Genomic DNA, 20,715 nt, shown 5'->3' with positions numbered 1-20,715 from the left:
CATTCTACCATTGACAGGTCCTCTTGGCAGACCTGATCCATTTATCTCTCTCAAGAAAAATGCATTGTTACCCTTGTAACTATCAATGACATCAAGCCCTATCCATAAGAAGTCAAATTTGCCATGTTTTCCTTTATCTTGTCTTCTTGAATCCTACTTATGAAGTTTATCACCTATGCAAAAATCATCAGCTTTGGTCTTTTTATTAAATATATTTTTGATTTTGTCCTGGATTACTTGTGATTTTATATATACTTCTTCTCTGGTCTACTGCAAGTGTATGGTCTGATTTATCCTTCTCCAGATATCATATATTTCTAACTGCAACTCGTGGATGATCTTCATCACTGGCACTCCCGATGAAGATGGAAAAACAACATCCATCCTATATATTAACTGATAGGGAGATGTTCCAATGGACTTCTTGGTAGTTAGTCTATCTGCCCATAAGGCATTGACCAAATTTTTGTTCCATGTCTTTTTGTTGTCTCCCAGTAATTTATTAATGATATTGAATAGGATTTCATTAGAGGATTCTGCAAGTCCATTACCTTGAGGGTAATAGGCAGTGGAGTGGCCAAGGGTGATGTGGTATTTGTTACACAATTCTATCATTTTCTTGGATTTGAAGGCAGCTGCATTATCAGTAATGAGATTTTGGGGCATCCAAATCTTGACAAGATATTATTTTCTAGGAATGAGATAATCACAGTGTCTGTGGCTTGTCTACAAGGGGTGGCTTCTATCCATTTGGTAAAATAATCAATGGCTATCAAAATCCACTTATGCTAGGATGAGGAGGCTAGGTGTATTTCTCCAATGAAGTCTAATCCCCATTACTGAAATGGCATTTTTCTGGAGATTGGTTTAAGAGGCAAGGGTAAAAGTTTTTTTTTCCCTCAAATATCTAGCACTTATGACAGGAGGTCATGTGTTTTCTAACATCTGCGAAAAGAGTGGGCTAGTAGAAACTAGCCCTCAGGATTTTTAAGTAGTATTTTTCCAATACAAGTGTCCTCCACAATCCCCTGCATGAAATTATTGCATAATTTTATCAGCTTCATCTTTCAGTAAATAGTTCAATACAATACCACTATTGTCTTTCCAAAACAAAGAATTATTTATGATACAATATTTTAATGACTTCATTTTCAAAAATCTAGCTTTAGTTCTTGTTAAACCAGGAGGATATTGTAAGTTTAGTAATACAAATATGATTTCTACATACCAAGGTGAATTTGTAAAAGGTTCACTGATCTGTGTAGTCTCTATCTCTTTCTGATCATCAAGGGCAACAATTAAATTTATATCTAGGGCCTGATAGTTTGATTCAACCATGAGTTTGGCTAAACCTTGGCTTTTGATAAGTTTAGTAGGCTTTATCTATATGTCAATAGTGGCAATCTATTTGCCTCTCTTTCCTTCAGGCCCATTTTGTGACAAAATGTCCTTAACTACTGAGTTTGGAACATAAGCAATGATGTGATAATACAGAATATAGACTCTGAAATCTTTGATAGCCTTTACTAAAGCTAATGCTTGTTTTTCCATAATATTGTATTTGAGTGTGGTATCTGTTAAGGATTTACTGAAAAATGAAATTGGTTGTTCATATCCTTGGTCGTTCTTTTGCAGCAAAATTGTTGTAATGGTGTTCTGAAGCAAAAGAAAAAATTATAAAGTCTTTCTAGAAATTAGGACTTATAAGGACTGGAGTTTTGGTTAAGGCTTCCTTGATGGCTTCAAAGGAATGTTTGGCCTCCACTGTCCATTTAAGTGTTGAGTCTTTTCTTAACATGTTATTTAGTTCTCTAATCAATTCTCCTAAATTTGAAATGAATCTCCTAAGAAAATTTATCTTGCCTAAAAATGATTGTAACTCTTTAATGTTTCTAGGATGGGCAATGGTTAAAATGGCCTCTCTTCTAGCACAATCTATTCTAATTCCATCTTTGGATATTATATTTCCCAATAGTTTACCCTCTTCTAAACCAAAGAGTGTCTTTTTGGGATTTAAAGAAATCCCAAATTTCCTACATTTGATGAAAACTCTTCTCAAGTGATCTAGGTGTTCATTATCAAATTTAGAAAAGACAGTGATGTCATCTTGGTATACCACTAGGAAGTCATGGATCTCCTTGGAAAAAGCTATATCCATAGCTCTTTGAAATGTTGCTCCTATGTTCATTAATCCAAAAGGCATCTTTAAATACATGAAGGTACCCCAAGGAGTAGTAAATGCAATTTTGGCTTGGTCTTTTGGTTGAACTAAGATCTGGTTATATCCAGAAATTCCATCAAGCAACGAAATTCTGGAGGAGCCTACTACCCTCTGAAGGATATGGTCCATTTCTGGTAGAGGATAGTTGTCTTTTAATGAGACCTCATTTAAATTTCTGAAATAAACACAAAGTCTAATTTCTCTAGTCTTTTTCCTAGTAGTGACCAAGTTTGAAATCCAATTTGAATATCTAATGGGAGCTATGATTTGGGCATCATACATTCTTTTAACTTCTTTCTCAATAGATGGCATAAGAACTGGATTAATTCTCCCAAGTTTATGTTTGAAAGGTTTATGATCTTCTTTGAGAGGTATTTTGTGTTGAATTATGTTGGTGTCATAAGACTTCAAGTCTTCATAACTCCAGGAAAAAAACATCTTGGAACTCTTTAAACAGTTTCATGTATTTAATCTTTTCCTTTGGAGGTAAGGCTTTTGATATTTTAATGAGTTTTTGTTTTTCCTCTGTTCCTATGTTACATTCTTCTATGTCTTCTCTTAAAGGTTCCATTTTCGGTTTTCTAGCTACATCATTTTAGTCAAACAAATCTTCAAATGGGACTAATCCCTTAGGAAAAAAAATATTTTTAACGTTCAAAATCTAAGGATCATCGTTCATTATCTCTTCTATCTCTACATTTTCTAAGCTATCTATTTCTACTTTAGTGAATTTATTGGGTTTACCTATATCTAAAATATTTACATCTATGCCACTATCTATGTCACTTTCTACTGTACAGTCTGTATCTATTTTACAGTTCTGAAACTCACCTTCAGCGTTCATGAAGTTATAAATCTGAGAATCCTGGGAGAAAATCTGCAATTACTTCAAGTTGTCTGGTATAACAGGTCTATGTCTCAATTCTACAGTGTATTGATGGTTGGGTTGAAAGGGAAATTTGCAGGTACTAGAAAAAGTGGCAGGACTATGGGCTTGCATATTTTATTTTCTAGGAATGGCAGCAAAGTTTGTTTCTAGGAGGTCTTTAATCAAATCTAGGACAGTCTCCTTGTATTGAATAATTCTGGGATTTTTGATAGAGTATTTACCATTAATTTGTTTAATCATCAGTTCTAAGTCTCCAGGTATAGAAACTCTTTTGGCTCCAAGTTTTCTAATCATTTGTAACCCTAAGATTAAGGCTTCATATTCAGCCATGTTATTGGTGCACTTGAAGTTCAACCTGAATTCATGTCCCTTAGAATGATTATTCTTCATATTGTGGATCCCCACTCCTACACTAGCCCCTAACCTATTCATAGATCCATCAAAATCTAGATGCCATAGGGACTCATGAAAAATGTTCTCACTATCAGGGGGTTTTTTGTTTTCTTCTATAGCTACTATTTGATTATTGTCAGGTTCTGAATTGTACAAGATAAAAGAGTCCATATCAGAATTCATGGAGTATATGGGAAAGTTTTGTGGTTTCTCAGCACTACTCACAATGTATTTCATCAAGGCATCTCTATATAGTTTCCTTTGTTGGCCAAAAATAGATATGGTGGCATAAGACATATCTAACTATAAGGATCCCTGCAATTTTTCTCCCCATGAGCAAGATAACAACATTCCATATTTGGATGGGATGTCTGCAACTACTATGTCCATTACAATACTCTTTTCTAGCCATTCGACTAGAGTTACACATAAATCCTTGATCAAACCAAGGCATTTAACTTGGCTAGAATCAAAGGAAACCAAGTCCTTATATGGTCTAGTGATGTATAAGTTTAGTCTCTCTATGATTGCTTTTGGCATCAAATTATGGGATGCCCTTGAGTCTAACATAGCATTATGTAATATTTTGTCATGAATGTTTAGGCTAATGTAGAAAGGAGGAATTCCCCCTTGCTGATGAGTACCATTCACCTCAAGGCCAAACAATAATTTAGGTTGATCATCATTCAAATTGACAACATCTTCTCCCTCTCTGATATTTAAAGTTTCAATTATCTGTGATCTATAAGATTCATTCTTTACTAGTTCGGTCAAAGGAACTAATATCTTTAATTTTGATATTTCAGTTTTGATGTTGAAAGGGAGCTGAGCTTTTTTGTTTGGATGAGATCTTCCTTAACAAATGCAATCTGTGTGTTTTTATCTTGTTTTGCAATACTAGGAAATTCAATCCATGTTTCAGATGTTTTGCCTTGATTTCTCTTGTTTGGACTAATTTCAGTAATTGTTTTGGTTTGAGTTTCAGTGGAGGTTATATCTACAATTTTTGGGGTACAAGTCTCCAGTTTTACCCTAGGGAGTATTGTAAGTCTTTCGTAATAGGAGCTTCTATTATTTTCTTAGTCTAGGTTTGTATTAATCTCTTAATGGGAGTTTCATTGTTCTTTCTACTTCTTAAGATATATTGTTTGTGTACCTCATATATAGCTGACCCATATCCCTGTTTAAAGTCAAGTGATTCACTAGATTCTAACTACAACTGTTACAGCATGTACAACTCCTGTTCTTCTTGAGTAAGAAAAACATCATCTTCATTTTTTGTTCCTAGTAAGTTTATCTGGGTGTCATCCTCTCCTTCTTGGCTTTGTGGACCCTCAGAATAGTTCTCCTGGAAGGGGGGCCTAATCTGCTGATCTGGTATAGCATTATTTCCAATGTCAGGGTTCTTCATAAAGTTGGGGTTTCTTATTGGGGTTGGTTGTTGATTCTCCCATTGAGTTTTCCTTTCCAAGTTCTCTAATCTATCCATTATTCTCTCTACACTCTTGGTTAAACTATCTATATTTCCATCAGAAGTGGAAGTTTCCTCTTTATTACAACTATCTTTTCATTTCTCATTCTCACTTTCTTAGCTAATAGGTTGGCCTCTACACTAATAGCATTGCTTTGCATTTGTTCCAATGTTTCAGGGTTTCTTTCCATTAATTGGTATGACATGTCAGTGTCAAAACCATCGGGGAATTTAATTAATGCAAGGTCAGGTGGAGGCTTAATATTAGCTAGGATTGCATTGTAGATAATATTGAACCTAGTACAATAATCCTAGACTGACTCATTAGGAGCTCTTCTAATGTTGTCATATTTAGAAAGTATTTGCAGAGGGTTTTTCTTTCTCTCCCATCTATCAATGATTAGTCTATGAAAATTAGCTAAGTTTGATGGGTAGGTAAATCTTTGAACCATTTCTTAACATCACCAGTTAATGTATAGGCAAACGACCTCATTTGGACATCTGATTCATCTATCTCATGCAACTCAAAATAGTCAGTCATCTTGTTCACATGTTGTTGGGCAGTGTACTGGTCAATAGCATCAAACAAAAATATTTTTCTCTGATAATCCTGGGGCATGGCATGGAGTTGTGCAGGTAAAACTGGAGGTGCATATCAGCCTGCCATGGCTACGATTCTGATTTGAATTGGGGGTAAAGTAGTGCTGCTTGAGGAAGGGCTTGAACTGGATGGAGATGAACTAGATGATGATGAGGATGAGGATGGTTGATGAATTATTGGTTTAGGGGAATGGACTATGGTGGATACTATAGGTGAGGTTGTGGTAAAAGGTGTATTTACAGTGAGTGAAGGTTGTGCAGAAATTTCAGCGGCAGCAGCAGCGAGGGTAGCTAATTCAACAAATTGTTGAAGGTAAGCATCATCTATATGGCTTATCAATGTAGAGGTCAAAGCTTCTAACTTGTCAAAAGTATCCGAAACAAATTTATCTAAATCTGGATGGATAATCACCCCTTTTTATTCAATGATTTGAATAAAATTAGGGTCTAACACTATTTCATGGATGGCATTCTCTGATTTATTTATAAATAATGAGAGGTCAAATGACAAATCAAAATGGATTTCCTCTAAATTTGACAACTCCTGTTGGGAGTGAATTTGCCTTAACTTACTGGCTACTACTGAGTGAATTTGCTCAAGTTTCTACCTTTTTAGGTTTTCTTAAAATCCTATCTTGGTCATCAACTATAGTACAATGGTTTGGATCTAGATTTGTCCTGGTATAGTGAGTCTTCTTGGGAGCCAGAATTTTAACTTTTTTAATTTTTGTCTTATGAAACTTTTCAAGAACAACTTTCAAAAATGACCTTAAGGGGCTTAATATTAAATTTAATGTTTCCTTAAATTTTTATAATACTGAGGGTTGAAGTCCCCAACGGAGTTGCCAATGATGTTATCACTCCAAAATTTCTTGTAAGTTGTTCAGAAAAAGAAATGATAGAGGTAACCACAAACCAACTTTGGAGATCAGGATCTAGCCTTCCTAATCTCACAGAGGGCTCTCTCTTTATGATTTAACTTTGTTTTAGTTAATTGATTCTAGGCCAGTTATGATTGTGCTAGAGTTTTTGATTTGAATTTGGGTGGTGGGATCACTTACTTAGATGAAAAGGGTTGTCTTTTACCATTGGGCTATGGGTCGAATGTCAGACAAACTGGACTAGATGAAGCTTTACAAATAGTGTCTACAAGGAAAGATAGGTGAGTTACTACAGATCTCAAAGGCTAGATGGTGAAATGGTTTCTAATAAGATCCAGGGAGAAATTAAGGGCTCCTTAGGCCTAATTATAAAGAGAATGAAAGAGGTCAACCGGGATGGGAGAGCAATTAAGGGTTCTCAAATTTGGATATCAGAGGAAAACATATAAATGACTAACTGTGCAAAACAGAGTGTACTTAAACAAATTCTGAGTTATATTTCCATTTAATTTATTCAAATTTGAATAACATTTAAGTTTATGAAACACATAAAAAAGTAACAAAATCAGACAAAGAAGATAATTCACTGGAAATAGCTCATCTCATGAATCCTGTAGTGTAATCCTTTTATTACTTGGTCCATTCTGTTGACTTGAAAATTGGTTCAATAACCCTTAGGTTTAAGATCAAAATAACTCTACAAATGTATAGAAATCCACACCTCAATACTTCAAATTATGACGTATTTATACAAAAAGAATTTACAAAATATCTCAAACTGCATTGAGAACTAATCTAGGAAAAGGAAATATCTTCATGCAAGAATATAGAGATAGCTTTTGAACTGTTGTTTGCTGTCCTTGTTATCTAGGTTCTGTTGTCTTCTAGTATTTGATCTTTTTCCCTTTAAGCTACTTAGCTGTTTGGTCTTCATGCTGGATGTCATATTTACTTATGACCTTTCATCTGATACTCTTTGACCTTGCTGATGTGTCAATATCCTTTTACAATGCTCTTTTACTTTTTACTGTACATTTATATTTTTATTGTGTATTTCTTATAGTAAATCATTCAGTTTTTCCCATGTCTCATCATATGGAAATTGGATATTAAGCTTTTTCCTGTATATATCATCTACCTCTGTATACTTGGCAAAAGTAGGCTTATTGACAAAAAGGTGTTTTACCTCATGCTGGAGGTAAAACAAGTTTTCAAAAGTTTGGTATAATACTTTGCCTATTGGTATGCCCTTCATGGATGAAGTTTTTACCTGATCTTTGGCCACTTCCCTGATCTTCTTATTGTAATATTCCTATGTGATTATCTTATCATTTATAACTAAGGTATTTGGTAATCCATTTTGCCTCAAAAGTTTGAACTTAACCATGAACCTGTTAATGGCCAGTTCCATGGTTTGAAACTTATCCTCCAAGTTTAACATCAAATTCCTCTTAGTGAGGACTCTTTCAACTTCCAAAATTGTACATGTCCTGTCAGGTATCTCTAGTTCTTGCAGATCATACTTGTTCTTGGAGTTGAGGAAGTCGATGATTCTTGCAGCTTCCTCTGGCATATCTCCAAGTTTTTCTTTAACCCTTTGAATGGCTTCTGTAGCCTGCTTTATCAAATAAATTTTTTCAAAAATAACCTGGATGGATGGTCAAATATCATTGACAAAGTCAATGGTATTGGCCCACAATTGCTCCTTAGCCTAACCTAGAGGTTCATTTAGTGTCAGTTCTTTCTCCAGGATTTTAATTCTTTCAGTCATCCTTGTGGCCTTCTGTTGTACTTCTCTATGCATGATTTGGGCCAATTTGTAATATGTTTCTAGGCTGGTGAATTTTTCCTTAAGTCTGTTCATCTTTGTGGTCTGAATGGACATTTTGTCCATTGATTTGACCAACTTGTTTGCTTCATCACCTATAGAGCCTATTGCTGTCGATCCTGTTGCTGATGTAATTAGTGTAAATGCCGGTAGTGCAGTGGCCATTGGAGTAGTGGGAGCTAAGGATGCCGCCAAAGTAGAAGGTACAGTAGTGGTAATTGTTGGAATGACTGTTGTAGGAGCATCATCAAGACTAGCTTGTTTGAGATGCATCAAGCTATCCATATCTTTCTCCTTCTCCTTCAACTAATCATTTAGTTGCAGTACTAGGTCCATTATCTCTTCATGATTGATCTGACTTTCCAGGACCCCCTTTGTCTCTAGGTGCTATGAATGAGGCAGCTTAATCTATTTCTTGAGGGTTGTTATGTCCTCATTCTTCTTCTCGATCAACTATTCAACAACCTTATTGTCACTTGGATCATGGCTGAGTTCAATGACGAAGTCATCCAATGATTTTATCTTGTTATCTTTAGCCTTTGAGGAGGCCTTTTGCAGTTTGTATTGGGCTGTCACATTATCCAATGAATTCTGTGACTTATGGGCAACCATGGCCTTTCCTGTAAGGGTGGACTAAGTCATTTCTCCAGCCTGCTTGTGGAACTCTATCTAATCAGTGGGATTAACATTCATGGCCAACACCTAAAAAATTGTCTTTTTATAGTCAGTAGAGGTTTTTGGTTGTTGAAGAGTGGGCTGAAAAAATGACACCTGCATCTTGCCTTCTTTGATGTCAAAGGCTGACATCAATCTGGTTTGGTTTGGTGGTGTAAGCTTGAGGTATTGGGCATATTTCTCTGCCTTCAATTTTTCATTCCTCATCTTTATTTCTTTGAATCTGTCTTTGATATCCTTTTCCTTGTCAGCTGGCCTGACAAAGGAAGAAACCTCCACACTCTGTTGTCTCTCTATCATCTGTGTGTTCGAGGTTGATGGCTGCTGTGTTTCACCTAATGCAATTTCTTCTTTAATTCTATACCCCATTGTCTCAGTGTTAGTTATTTCCTCTAATGCAATGTTCTCCTCCTCTTCAGACATAGGATTCAACTTGGGCCTCTTTCTTAGCTAAAAAAGTGCATCTATAGTGTCCATGGAAGAGCTAGATGCCTCTTCCCTATTCCTCCTAGGATTCTTCTCCTCATTGGCTGGGGTTTGTAACACAGGATGAACATTCACTGGTTCTCCTAATTCTGGAACCTGCAAGAAAGAGTTCTGGTCAAATTCCTTTTCTAAATCAATCATTGTGTTCTCTACATCCACAACTATGTTGTCCATATCAATCAATGTGTTCTCCACCCACGCAGATTGGTTAGCAAACTGTTCAGTGTCAGGTCTTGGGTGGTGGATGTATGGTCCCAACTTGACCTTAAGTCTCAACTTGTTTACAACCCCATGAGGGTCATACTGTGATATGAAGTTGTTTCTGAATTTCATTTGTTGTAGTAACCTATTAGCCTCTAGTCTAGCCTCTCTATTATTGCAAATGAATGGGCCCAATTGGTTTTTCACCTTGAACTGGGTTTTCTTCCTAGTAGATAGGAAGTGAAACTCATCAAAATTTATGATTTGTCTGAAATATTCAAGGGAAAATATCCTCATAGGGAGGTATTTTGGAAATTTATAAGGGGCTAACTGGCAGCCATAAACTCTAATCTCAGTGTCGTTCTAGTAGAGGTACCAGTCTCCCACCTTGTTGTTCTTTGCCAATTGCAGCACTCTCTTGATGTTTCTGCTGATTCTATCCTGAGTATTAGAAGTCAGCATGTTCATGACTGTGTACACAAAGGAGTCTATGAAGTCTTTGTAGGTGAAAGTTGTGGGAAAATTCTGGACCAAGCGTGTCTAGTAAACCACTGATATCTTCTTTCCCCTGGTGTCCAACATCTAGATGCTCACAGGGAACTTATCTGTCTAGTAATACAAAAACATATAAAACAACACTGAAGAGTATTTTGAAAACTCTTTCAGTGCGTAGTCTGGTGAATTGTTCAAGCATTTTTTCTGCAATGAACTGAGCATAATCATACATGATAGCAGGAGGCTTGCCTGGAGTGAAAATGGACAGGAAGGCCAGGATGACCTCATCCACATGCTCATATGATGTGTATCCTAGGATGCATGAGATCATGGTGATTTTGTGTTTGCTAGTTTCTGAGAAAATGGTGGTAGCATAGGGTGGGGTATCTATAGGAGTATGGCGATATTCAATAATCAAATTCTGGAAGATTTGATTTATTTTCACTTGTTCTAATGTGATGTATAAGTCCAATAGGTTTCCAATGGATATAGGGGTCTGATTAGGGCTAGATTGGATTTGTAGAATTTGGTTGATTGACTCAGGTGTAATGGTGAATAAAAACTATTGATTTGGGGCAACAATAGCCCTTTGGCTAGGGATATAACAACCATGACAAAAATGTACAATATCAGGGAATGGGTGAACTTCTGGGAATGTGTATTTGGGTAAATTGGATTCCCAAATATTGTTTTCATCTGCATGGTTCAAAAATCTGTCCTTACTCCACAAGTTGAGCTTCAGAAGGTGGGCTAGAGTTGCAGTGTATTTTATTTGGAAATTCCTATCTTCTAGGGCCAAGTGGTCAATGTCCAGGTGAGGAGTTGAAATAGGTTTGAAATCCATAGAGGTCTAGGCAACCAACTTCAGATAAAATTTGGGAATTAGACTTATACAGCTTGTGGAAGTGAAGCTTTTACAACTCTGGTGGAGTGAAAGGGAAATTTGTAGGTCAGAAAAGAGGCTTTTCAGTATTTAAGGGGGAAATACTCTCAGTTTAGGGAAAATTAATTAAATTCAATCAATTTAACGTTTGAATTCACTGTACATTTTTTAAATTTGAGAGGGTCGTTCTGGTTTCTTGTCAAAAATACCTGGAAATGGTGGTATAGGCTACAAACTGTTTCAATGGTAGCTATAGAGGGTACTCTGGCTTCATCTATGCACTGGATGGCTCAATTGGGCATCCATAGCGTGTTTGGGAGGTAGTTCGCAGAGAAATTCAGTTGCAAAGGCTCAGGGTGGCACAAGAAGGCTTAGGAAGCTTTCGCAGAGCAAATGAGCGAAAAGGGTGAAAATGAGCGTCTTTGGCCTTTTAACCGGCAATAGTTAGAATTTGGCATGGAATTTCCTAATGAACAGTGGATGGTTTTAGCTTTTGGCTGGGAGGTGGTTTCGGGGGCCATCGCACCGATTTTGGCAATCGAGTATTATTTCACCGAGAACATGCGAATTCACCTAAAGCTGCCACGTAATCGAAGAGGGCTAGAGCAAAACAGTGAATCTTGCATGCTCTTGGGTAGGTAAAGGTTGAAAAGGGAGTCTGCGCAATATGGATGTGCACCTTCAGATCTAGGGGTGGAAGATCGAACAGCTGTCGGGCGATGGAGCTGCACGGAGGGAACTTGGGCAAAGATTTGCTGGCCCGGGGGATTAATTACGCTTAATTGTAATTAATTAATGAATAAGGCAAGGTTAAATATAAGTGGATTAATATAGTGGTACCAAGGTTAAATGCGGTGGGGTTTGTTAACCACACTAGGGTGGTGGGTTAAATGGGTTTATGTCGGGGAAAATGTGAATTGCAGAGAGTTAATTAAATAATGCGGATGGGGGAATAAAACTTAGGACAAGGGGGGTTTTATGGGTTTTTTAGGAAAGGGGAAAACTATTTTTTCAAAGGGGAATGGGTTTCACACTAGGGAAAAGGGGTTTTCGGTTGGGAAATGACTTTTGGAAGGTAATTTACGAGGGAAATGTGTGAAACAAAGGGGAAAGGGTGAAAATGAAGGGAAAAGGGTATTTTAATAGGAATGATGGGATAATGGAGAAATTAGCAAGTATTTAAAGGGCGGAAAATGAAACGAGGGGAAGTTAATTAAATCAGTTTGTGAACATTTTCTCACTTTCATAACTGCTCCTACACACTAAAACATATGATTAAGCATGATAAGTGTGCTTTTGCCTTAACAACCTTGTACTTCTACAACCTTTCTTGTACCTACCTTTTACTTACCCTAACAATTCTTTTTCCACTTTATTGGATGCATTTAAACTAGCAGACCCTTTCTTTCCTTTTTCTTTTGAAAAGAAAACTATGTAATTCTATCCTTATATCTTCCAATGGCTCGGATTAAGCTTATGAGCACATTTTATTCTCTACCTAACTACTCATCTGCCAAGATTAAATAGTTTAGCTAGATCTTTATTCTCTCTCTATAAAAATGAAATTTAAAGCATGAACTAGTCAAGATTAAACTATTTGACTATCATGGGTTATGGCATTTATGACAAGCTACACATAGCCATTATTTTGCACAGTAAAGTAAAAATTAGTGGCACTTAGACTTGCACATTTTCATGATCTGTTTTTGTTTGGGGTTCATATTTTTTCAGTTTTTTTTATCTTTTCTTATTCTTTTTTTCCTCTGATATTTGTTTTAGGACATGCCCTCTTTACATTTTTTAGTTTTTAATATGGAAAACATTTTGCAGAAAGCAAAATTATGTACAATATTACAAGACTAACTATAGCCAATTCAAAATTATGGATCCTATTATTATAGGACCCTAACAGCGAACACACTCACTGCCATTAGCCATCCAGGGAATGCCAACTATCCAATAATTGTGATGCTCTTTTCTCAAGATATCAAACTCTGCTTACTTGATCAACATCCTTCTTCATATTGTACAAAAAATCCCTCTCCATTTTTTTCACTTTCTCAATGAAAGTTCTCATGGAATGAACTAATCATCAAGCTGCAATATCTTCTCTCTTGGAGTTGTGATTGATACCTCTTTCTCTTTCTTCATGATACCATATCTGATAGTAATCAATATCATCAAATGAACTTTCCTTCCAACCTCTTCACATACATTTTCAATATTTCCTACCACAAAGCCAAGTCATATCCCAGGTAGATCATTAATATCACAGTTGTCAAATTTTAATAACCTCTTAGACAAGATGTCAAATTCTACTATTTTCTCGTTATGAACTCAACAATCCTTTGCATTCTTTATCTTCATATTACAAAATGATTATGCTTCATCTTTCAATCATCAAGGTGTTCTTGAAATGAAATAATTATCTTGGAAGTTTCAACATCATGTCCATCGAGGTCCTTACAGATCCCTCTTTCCATCATGCTCATGATTTTCAAGGAATCGTCAACAAGCACGAGTGCTACTTTAATTTGTTCTTCAATCCTTTTCATATTGCTTCCATAGTTTTGACACCTTTTATTATGTGTGTAATTCTTGCAATGATAATGAAGCAAAATATACAAAGACAAGATCATGATGTCAATTATATAAATCTAGGGTTTTCGTGGTTTCTCAGAAGTTTTACTTCTAGGGTTCTAGTTACGAACCCTATATTTCTTGATCTAACCCTTACTAGGGTTTTTACTTTTAGCATAAACATCAGTCCTAGGATTTTTACTTTGAAGCCCTAGGCTTTATTCAATTCAATCCTAGCTAAGGTTTTACCACATTCCCTAGGTTATCCTTGCAATATTTAGATATGCAAACCTTAGATGTTTTATTTCAAGTGTTAGGGTTTATTTAGAGGGAACAACCAAATAGAGTTAAGGTTTTCCCTCTTAGGGTTAATTCAATCTAAAATAAGGTTTAGAAATCCTAATTACTAAGAATCTTGAAGACTTCACAATGTATAATTCCTACAAACCATACAAACTTTATGGTTATCACGACCTACAAGCAATTAGAAAACTATATTGCTAACTGCAAAAACCTAGAGACCTTGTATATCCATATCTAAGCAAGCCCTTTCAAATGATCACAAGCATGTAGAAATCATACATACCTTTTGTAACCTTATCTTACCTTAGCTCTTTTTTTGCAGAGATTTGAAATTAAGAAACTTTCTTGAAGTTGGCTTCATTGATGATATTTGAGTAGTATCATAGTCTGATCCAACCATAATACGTCGGTCTTTTGCGTTGGCATTATGATGCATGTGTTGTACTTGATGGCAACCCACTCATAGAAGAACATCTCACTTATATACATTCGGATGAATCTACAGAAGAGATATCAGATATGACAGAATGCATGGATGTAGGACAGTTCAAAGGGATCAGATGACAATTCATAAGTAAGCTTTTCCATCAAGTCCAAAGGGGGAGATTGTTGGCATTATGGCTAAAGTGTTGTCCTTGATGGAAACCCATACAGGTGATAGATCACAGTACTTCAGGACAATAGCAGAGATTGATGATCAGCTCTCAAATATTGAAGAAAATAAGGGGTACACAGGTACACCGTACAAAAGGTGCGTACACGCAGGCAGGTCCTAGATAAAGTGCGTACATACATGTAGGTATCCCATGTAAAAGGTGCGGACCCCCAGTTCACTTACTTCAAGGCAGAGAAGCGTGCTCACGTGGGGTTTCTTATGTTTGGCCCGTGGTATTTAGCCCACCGTTCTTGATTCTATGGTTTTGACCCGTGGTATTGTTTTATATTATTATTATTATTATTATTGAGCCCCATGTTTTGGTTATCTATGGTATTGATCCATGATTTTAGGAAGAGCTTTCCTATATAAATCAAAGCAGATCATTTGGCTAAACACCTGTGAAATTAGAAGATCTTAAGAGAAGCTAGATCTGAAATTCTTGTAATCGGTTTGTGAGAGAGAGTTGAATCAATATCAAGGAGAAACATGAGAATTACAAGTCGGATCTATTAATGGGTTGATATCTCCTCAACGCATGTTCAGATCTGTAGATCTGACAGTCTGGGTTATTCTTGAAGTCTTGAAATTATCTATACCCGCAGGTATGCAAGTACAGTGAAAGAAAAGTGCGGAGATACGCAGGCACAGAAGTTCTGCAGGTGCGCAGATACGCTGGCCCAGAAGCACTGCAGGTGCGGAGGTGCGCAGGCAGTTCATTGGACACAGAGCGCAGGTACGCAGGAAGTCTGTGAGGTACAGTGCGTGGGTATGCAGGAACACAGTTGGAAACAATGTGTACTTCTACGCAGGTGTTATATGGGTGAAGCTGCGTACTTCTCATGAAATCTATTTAGCTGCCCCTGTTTATTGTTGTGTTCTGGGTTTTGAAGAGACGTCTGGTTTCTGGTATTAAGTTCTGATAACAACAGTGATTGATTAAATGTTTATACATTATGGATCAGGTTCTTATTGACTCATCTTATGTGATCTGATGGACTAGATCTGATTGATGACTCACTTGTATATGTATTGATCTAGTGCTTGATTATGAGCTTCAATGTTGTTGGGCCCAGTATGAAAATTGGATGAAATGTGGCCTTTCAGATTATATGTTGTGCTTCAGTGTATCTAGTCTGAAAATTGATGAAACGTGGTACCTGGAGGAGAGAAGATTGTAGGTCAGCACCTACGTACTAGTATCTAAGCTAGTACAAGAGCTAAAGGAGTTCTTTGGAGCATTGTAGCAGGTAGTAGCCTGTGTACTAGTAAATGGATCGGCTAGTACAAGAGCAAAGGGGGTTGTAGCTCCCATACTGGTATAAGACTGCACCAGTACAAAATATTGTAAAAGGATTTTCTTATTAAGAAGAAGATTGAGATGACTTGCAGCAGGTGGTTTTCTCCCGCATTGGGTTTCCACCTTATATCATGGTGTTCATATGTGTGCCTTATGTGTGATGATCTACTCTATGTTACTACATCTGTTAACTGATAATATGGTTGATAATGTTCTAATTCACTCATTGAAGATAAATTAACTTAATCATAAGAAGTTGTGGAAGCAGCATATATGAATCTGATTATGGAAATGAAAAAGTTTTATTAATGTGATAATACTGATTCACCCCCCCCCCCCTCTCAGTATTATTTCCAACAATTAGTATCACAGCAGGTCCTTTGGTAGAAGCTTGATCGCTTGAAGGAGATCCGTGGAACAGTGGGAAAGAAGCTTAAGAAGAAAGCTCATAAGAAGAAGAAGACATCTCAGAGGAACTATGATAGTGGGAGAATCGATTGGGGATTAGGTATAAGAAGCTCTTCATATTCAAAATCAGATTCAGAATCATTATCAGGTATGAATATATTATCCTCTGATGTTCCAGCTATCTTTCCTTTTGGAAGAGATGAAAGTGATAGCGAAACTACTGAATTTGCTCTTATGGGTGAACAAGAAAGATATCAAATAGAGGCAGAATTTAAAAGGCTGACAGACAAAATTAGAGATCAACAAGATCTATTGAAAAAAGCGAATGTGACTTTAAAGAAGAAGCTACCAAACTAAAGGCCCAACTAGAAGAAGGAAACAAGGTAAGAAAATTGCTCAAGGATAAGGAAGACCAATGTCAAAAATTGCAGCATGAAGTGACATCATTAAGAAAAGAAGTCAACGAAAGAAGCACAACCATCAAGAAACTCAAAGATAAATCCAGCTACTATGAAAATCTTGAAGCTACAATCCTCTCACTAAAAGGAGATCTTGAAGAATCAAAGAAGCAGAATGAAGATCTACATCAAGCAATTGAAAAATAAGACAACGAAGTTATCAGTTTAAAATCCTAGCTGGAATGTGCCTTCAGAGTTCGTCAAATGTAGCAGGATCTGAATGAAGAACAAGAAAAGGAGATACTCAAACTAAGGCAACAAATGGAAGAAGGAAGAAAAGTTGAAGAAGACATGAAGAAGCAATGTCTAGAAAAGGAAGAACAACTTCAGGTGGAGGTAAATATCTTGAAAGGTAAATTAGAAGAAAAGGATAAGCTTTTACGATTTCAAGATAGTTCTAAAGTCTTGGATGATATTCTTAGTAGTCAAAGGTCTCCTGCTATAAAGACTGGTCTTGGCTTCCATGAAAATGTTGAAGGTGAATCAAGTTCACAAGGTGAGGCAATGAACTCTAAAGAGAAATATAAAGTGATCAAAGAAGAAATGAAAGGTCAATCTCATCATCTACCAAGGAAAGAGATTCTTCAAAGAAAATCCTTTACTCCTCCTATGAATAATGTTGAATGTTATGTATGTCATAATCTTGGACATGTTGCAGCTAGATGTAGAAGAAGAAGGGTTCAAGACCATTATGCAGAAAGATCATCACATTAAAGGTACTTTAATGGATATTGCTTTGCTTGCAATATGTATGGTCATAAAGCTGCTGACTTTTACAGGAGGAATATGAAACATCTAAGATGTTATGCATGTAACAAGCTTGGACATATAGCTAAGGATTGCAGGAACAAAGTGTGGGCACCATATCAAAAGGAGAAAATGTCATCATCACGCTTGAAGATATGGAGGAAAAAAGAAGTACAGTCAGAGAAAGGCGGCACAGCACAACATACAGACATACCAGAATCAGAGGGAGCTGAAAGTACAAAACTTCAGTGTCCTGAACCTCATATGCAAACTCCATAAAGGAAAGTCGTATATATACGCGAGTTGGATACTGCACAATCGCGTATATGATTGTTTGAAGAAAGGCATTAGGGAAAATGAAGCTGGAAGTGAATCTATGAAGTATGATCAGATCTGAGAATCTGACTGTCAGTGGCACAGAGGAGGACTGTTAATTGGGTTCTAATCAGAGGTACGCAGGTGATACACAGTGAAAGTGCGAGGGTATGCAGCGCAGCAATGGTCCTGGTGCGTAGGTACGCGGCGACATAGGAGGTCGAGCTGCGAAGGTACAGTATAAGTACGCGGCGTAACAAAAGAGCACATGCGGACGGACGTAGCAAGACAGAAGAAGAGGTGTGTAGCAAGATCGGAGGTACGCGGCGCGATAGAAGGATAACCTGCGGAGGTACATAGAAGTACGCGGCGCGATAGAAGCAAAGGATGCGTGAGGTACGCGGTGCAACTGATGGCACAGGTGCGTGGGTACGCACTGTAGTAGAAGGCTGTCTGCGTGAATACGCAGAAACACAGAAGGTCAGGTGCGGGGATACGCAGAGGAGCGAAAGACGAAGTGCGGAGCCACGCAGGTCGTATAATGAGAAACTGCGTATCTGTCTTAAGGCATTTATTGGCTGACTTTTCTTGTTGATAAGATCTGACAGATGGCACCAGTTTAGGGGGAGCATATGTTTTTAATGCATTGTTGGCATTATGGGTAATAGTCCTTGGTGATGATGCTTATATAGATAAATGATGCATCTTGCTATGAGTTGTTCACATGGTTCTTGGATCTCTAATGATGCTTACATGGTAACTTTCATGAGGATAAGGAGAAGCACTTAGCTTAAATTCACATCTTCTTGATGATGAGTCACTCATATGCTGTTGTTGACATCATGATGCATGATTCGTTTCATTCTTGGCACAAATGGATGAGGATTGTTGGCTGGATACAGGGATGATTATTCAAAGTTGCATTGTTAAAGACACGATGATGATGAGCTCTTACCTATATGATGATAGGTTGTTTCGTACATATGTTGATTGATGTAGATATTCCCAAATGATGTTCATGATGGCTATGGTGATTCTCACATAGAATGTGAAATTCTGTTGATGCGGACATACCTTGATGATTCATGCACTAATGCAAGTTGTTGATCTAGTTGTTGTTGACAGATACTATGGATCAGATCATACAGTGTTGTTGTTGATGTTTATCTTAGGTGATTGGTCTCTGTTATGAATGTCATATCACGACTCATGATGTAATAGTATGTCTCTATCTATTGTAGTCATCTCTTCAGGTCATGTAAAGGCCTATGTTGGTTTCCCCACTATGCTTGGGATGAATGATGTTATTCTTTTATGTTATCATATGTAAACTTTTGGTATATCACCATTGTGATGGGAGATAGATGTATGTATGAGACTTTGGTGATAGGAAGGTCTTTTATGATATATAGAGTCATGTTCTTCTTGTAGAACATCTTTTTGCAGACCTTGCTTACAGTCAGGGGGAGCTTGAGCATGAACAGTACTATAACAGAACAGACATTTCAGCTTGTTCTCAGAAAGAGCATGATCAGATTGGTGCACCATGGCATATACAAAGGGGGAGCTCATTCAGAGACTTCAGCAGATTTTTTTTATAGTCAAGGGGAGCATGTTCTTAGGGGGAGCATAACCATTTGCCCTTGATGTCAAAGGGGGAGAGTGATTTGGTGTTGTTGCCATCAAGTCCAAAGGGGGAGATTGTTGGCATTATGATTCATGTGTTGTACTTGATGGCAACCCACTCATAGAAGAACATCTCACTTATATACATTCGGATGAATCTACAGAAGAGATATCAGATATGACAGAATACATGGATGTAGGACAGTTCAAAGGGATCAGATGACAATTCATAAGTAAGCTTTGCCATCAAGTCCAAAGGGGGAGATTGTTGCCATTATGGCTAAAATGTTGTCCTTGATGGCAACCCATACAGGTGATAGATCACAGTACTTCAGGACAATAGCAGAGATTGATGATCAACTCTCAAATATTGAAGAAAATAAGGGGTACGCAGGTACACCGTACAGAAGGTGCGTACACGCAGGTAGGTCTTAGATAAAGTGCGTACATACACGCAGGTATCCCATGTAAAAGGTGCCGACCCCCAGTTCACTTACTTCAAGGCAGAGAAGCGCGCTCACGTGGGGTTTCTTATGTTTGGCCCGTGGTATTTAGCTCGCCGTTCTTGATTCTATGGTTTTGGCCCCTGGTATTGTTTTATATTATTATTATTATTATTGAGCCCCATGTTTTCGTTATCTATGGTATTGATCCATGATTTTAGGAAGAGCTTGCCTATATAAAGAAAAGGAGATCATTTGGCTAAACAGTTGTGAAATTAGAAGATCTTAAGAGAAGCTAGATCTAAAATTCTTGTAATCGGTTTGTGAGAGAGAGTTGAATCAATATCAAGGAGAAACATGAGAATTACAAGTCGGATCTATTAATGGGTTGATATCTCCTCGGCGCATGTTCAGATCTGTAGATCTGACAGTCTTGGTTATTCTTGAAGTCTTGAAATTATCTATACCCGCAGGTACGCAAGTACAGTGAAAGAAAAGTGCGGAGATACGCAGGCGCAGAAGTTCTGCAGGTGCGCAGATACGCTGGCCCAAAAGCGCTGCAGGTGCGGAGGTGCGCAGGCAGTTCATTGGACACAGAGCACAGGTACGCAGGAAGTCTGTGAGGCACAGTGCGTGGGTACGCAGGAACACAGTTGGAAACAGTGCGTACTTCTACGCAGGTGTTATATGGGTGAAGCTGCGTACTTCTCATGAAATCTATTTAGCTACCCCTGTTTATTGTTGTGTTCTGGGTTTTGAAGTGATGTCTGGTTTCTGGTATTAAGTTCTAATAATAGCAGTGATTGATTAAATGTTTATACATTATGGATCAGGTTCTTATTGACTCATCTTATGTG

Source organism: Pinus tabuliformis, chromosome 9, assembly GCF_031772625.1.
Source record: "Pinus tabuliformis cultivar Carrire ecotype Pingquan chromosome 9, CPIR1, whole genome shotgun sequence".
Taxonomy (NCBI): domain Eukaryota; kingdom Viridiplantae; phylum Streptophyta; class Pinopsida; order Pinales; family Pinaceae; genus Pinus; species Pinus tabuliformis.
The sequence above is the reverse complement of the archived record's forward strand: the minus strand, read 5'-3'. Positions refer to the sequence as shown.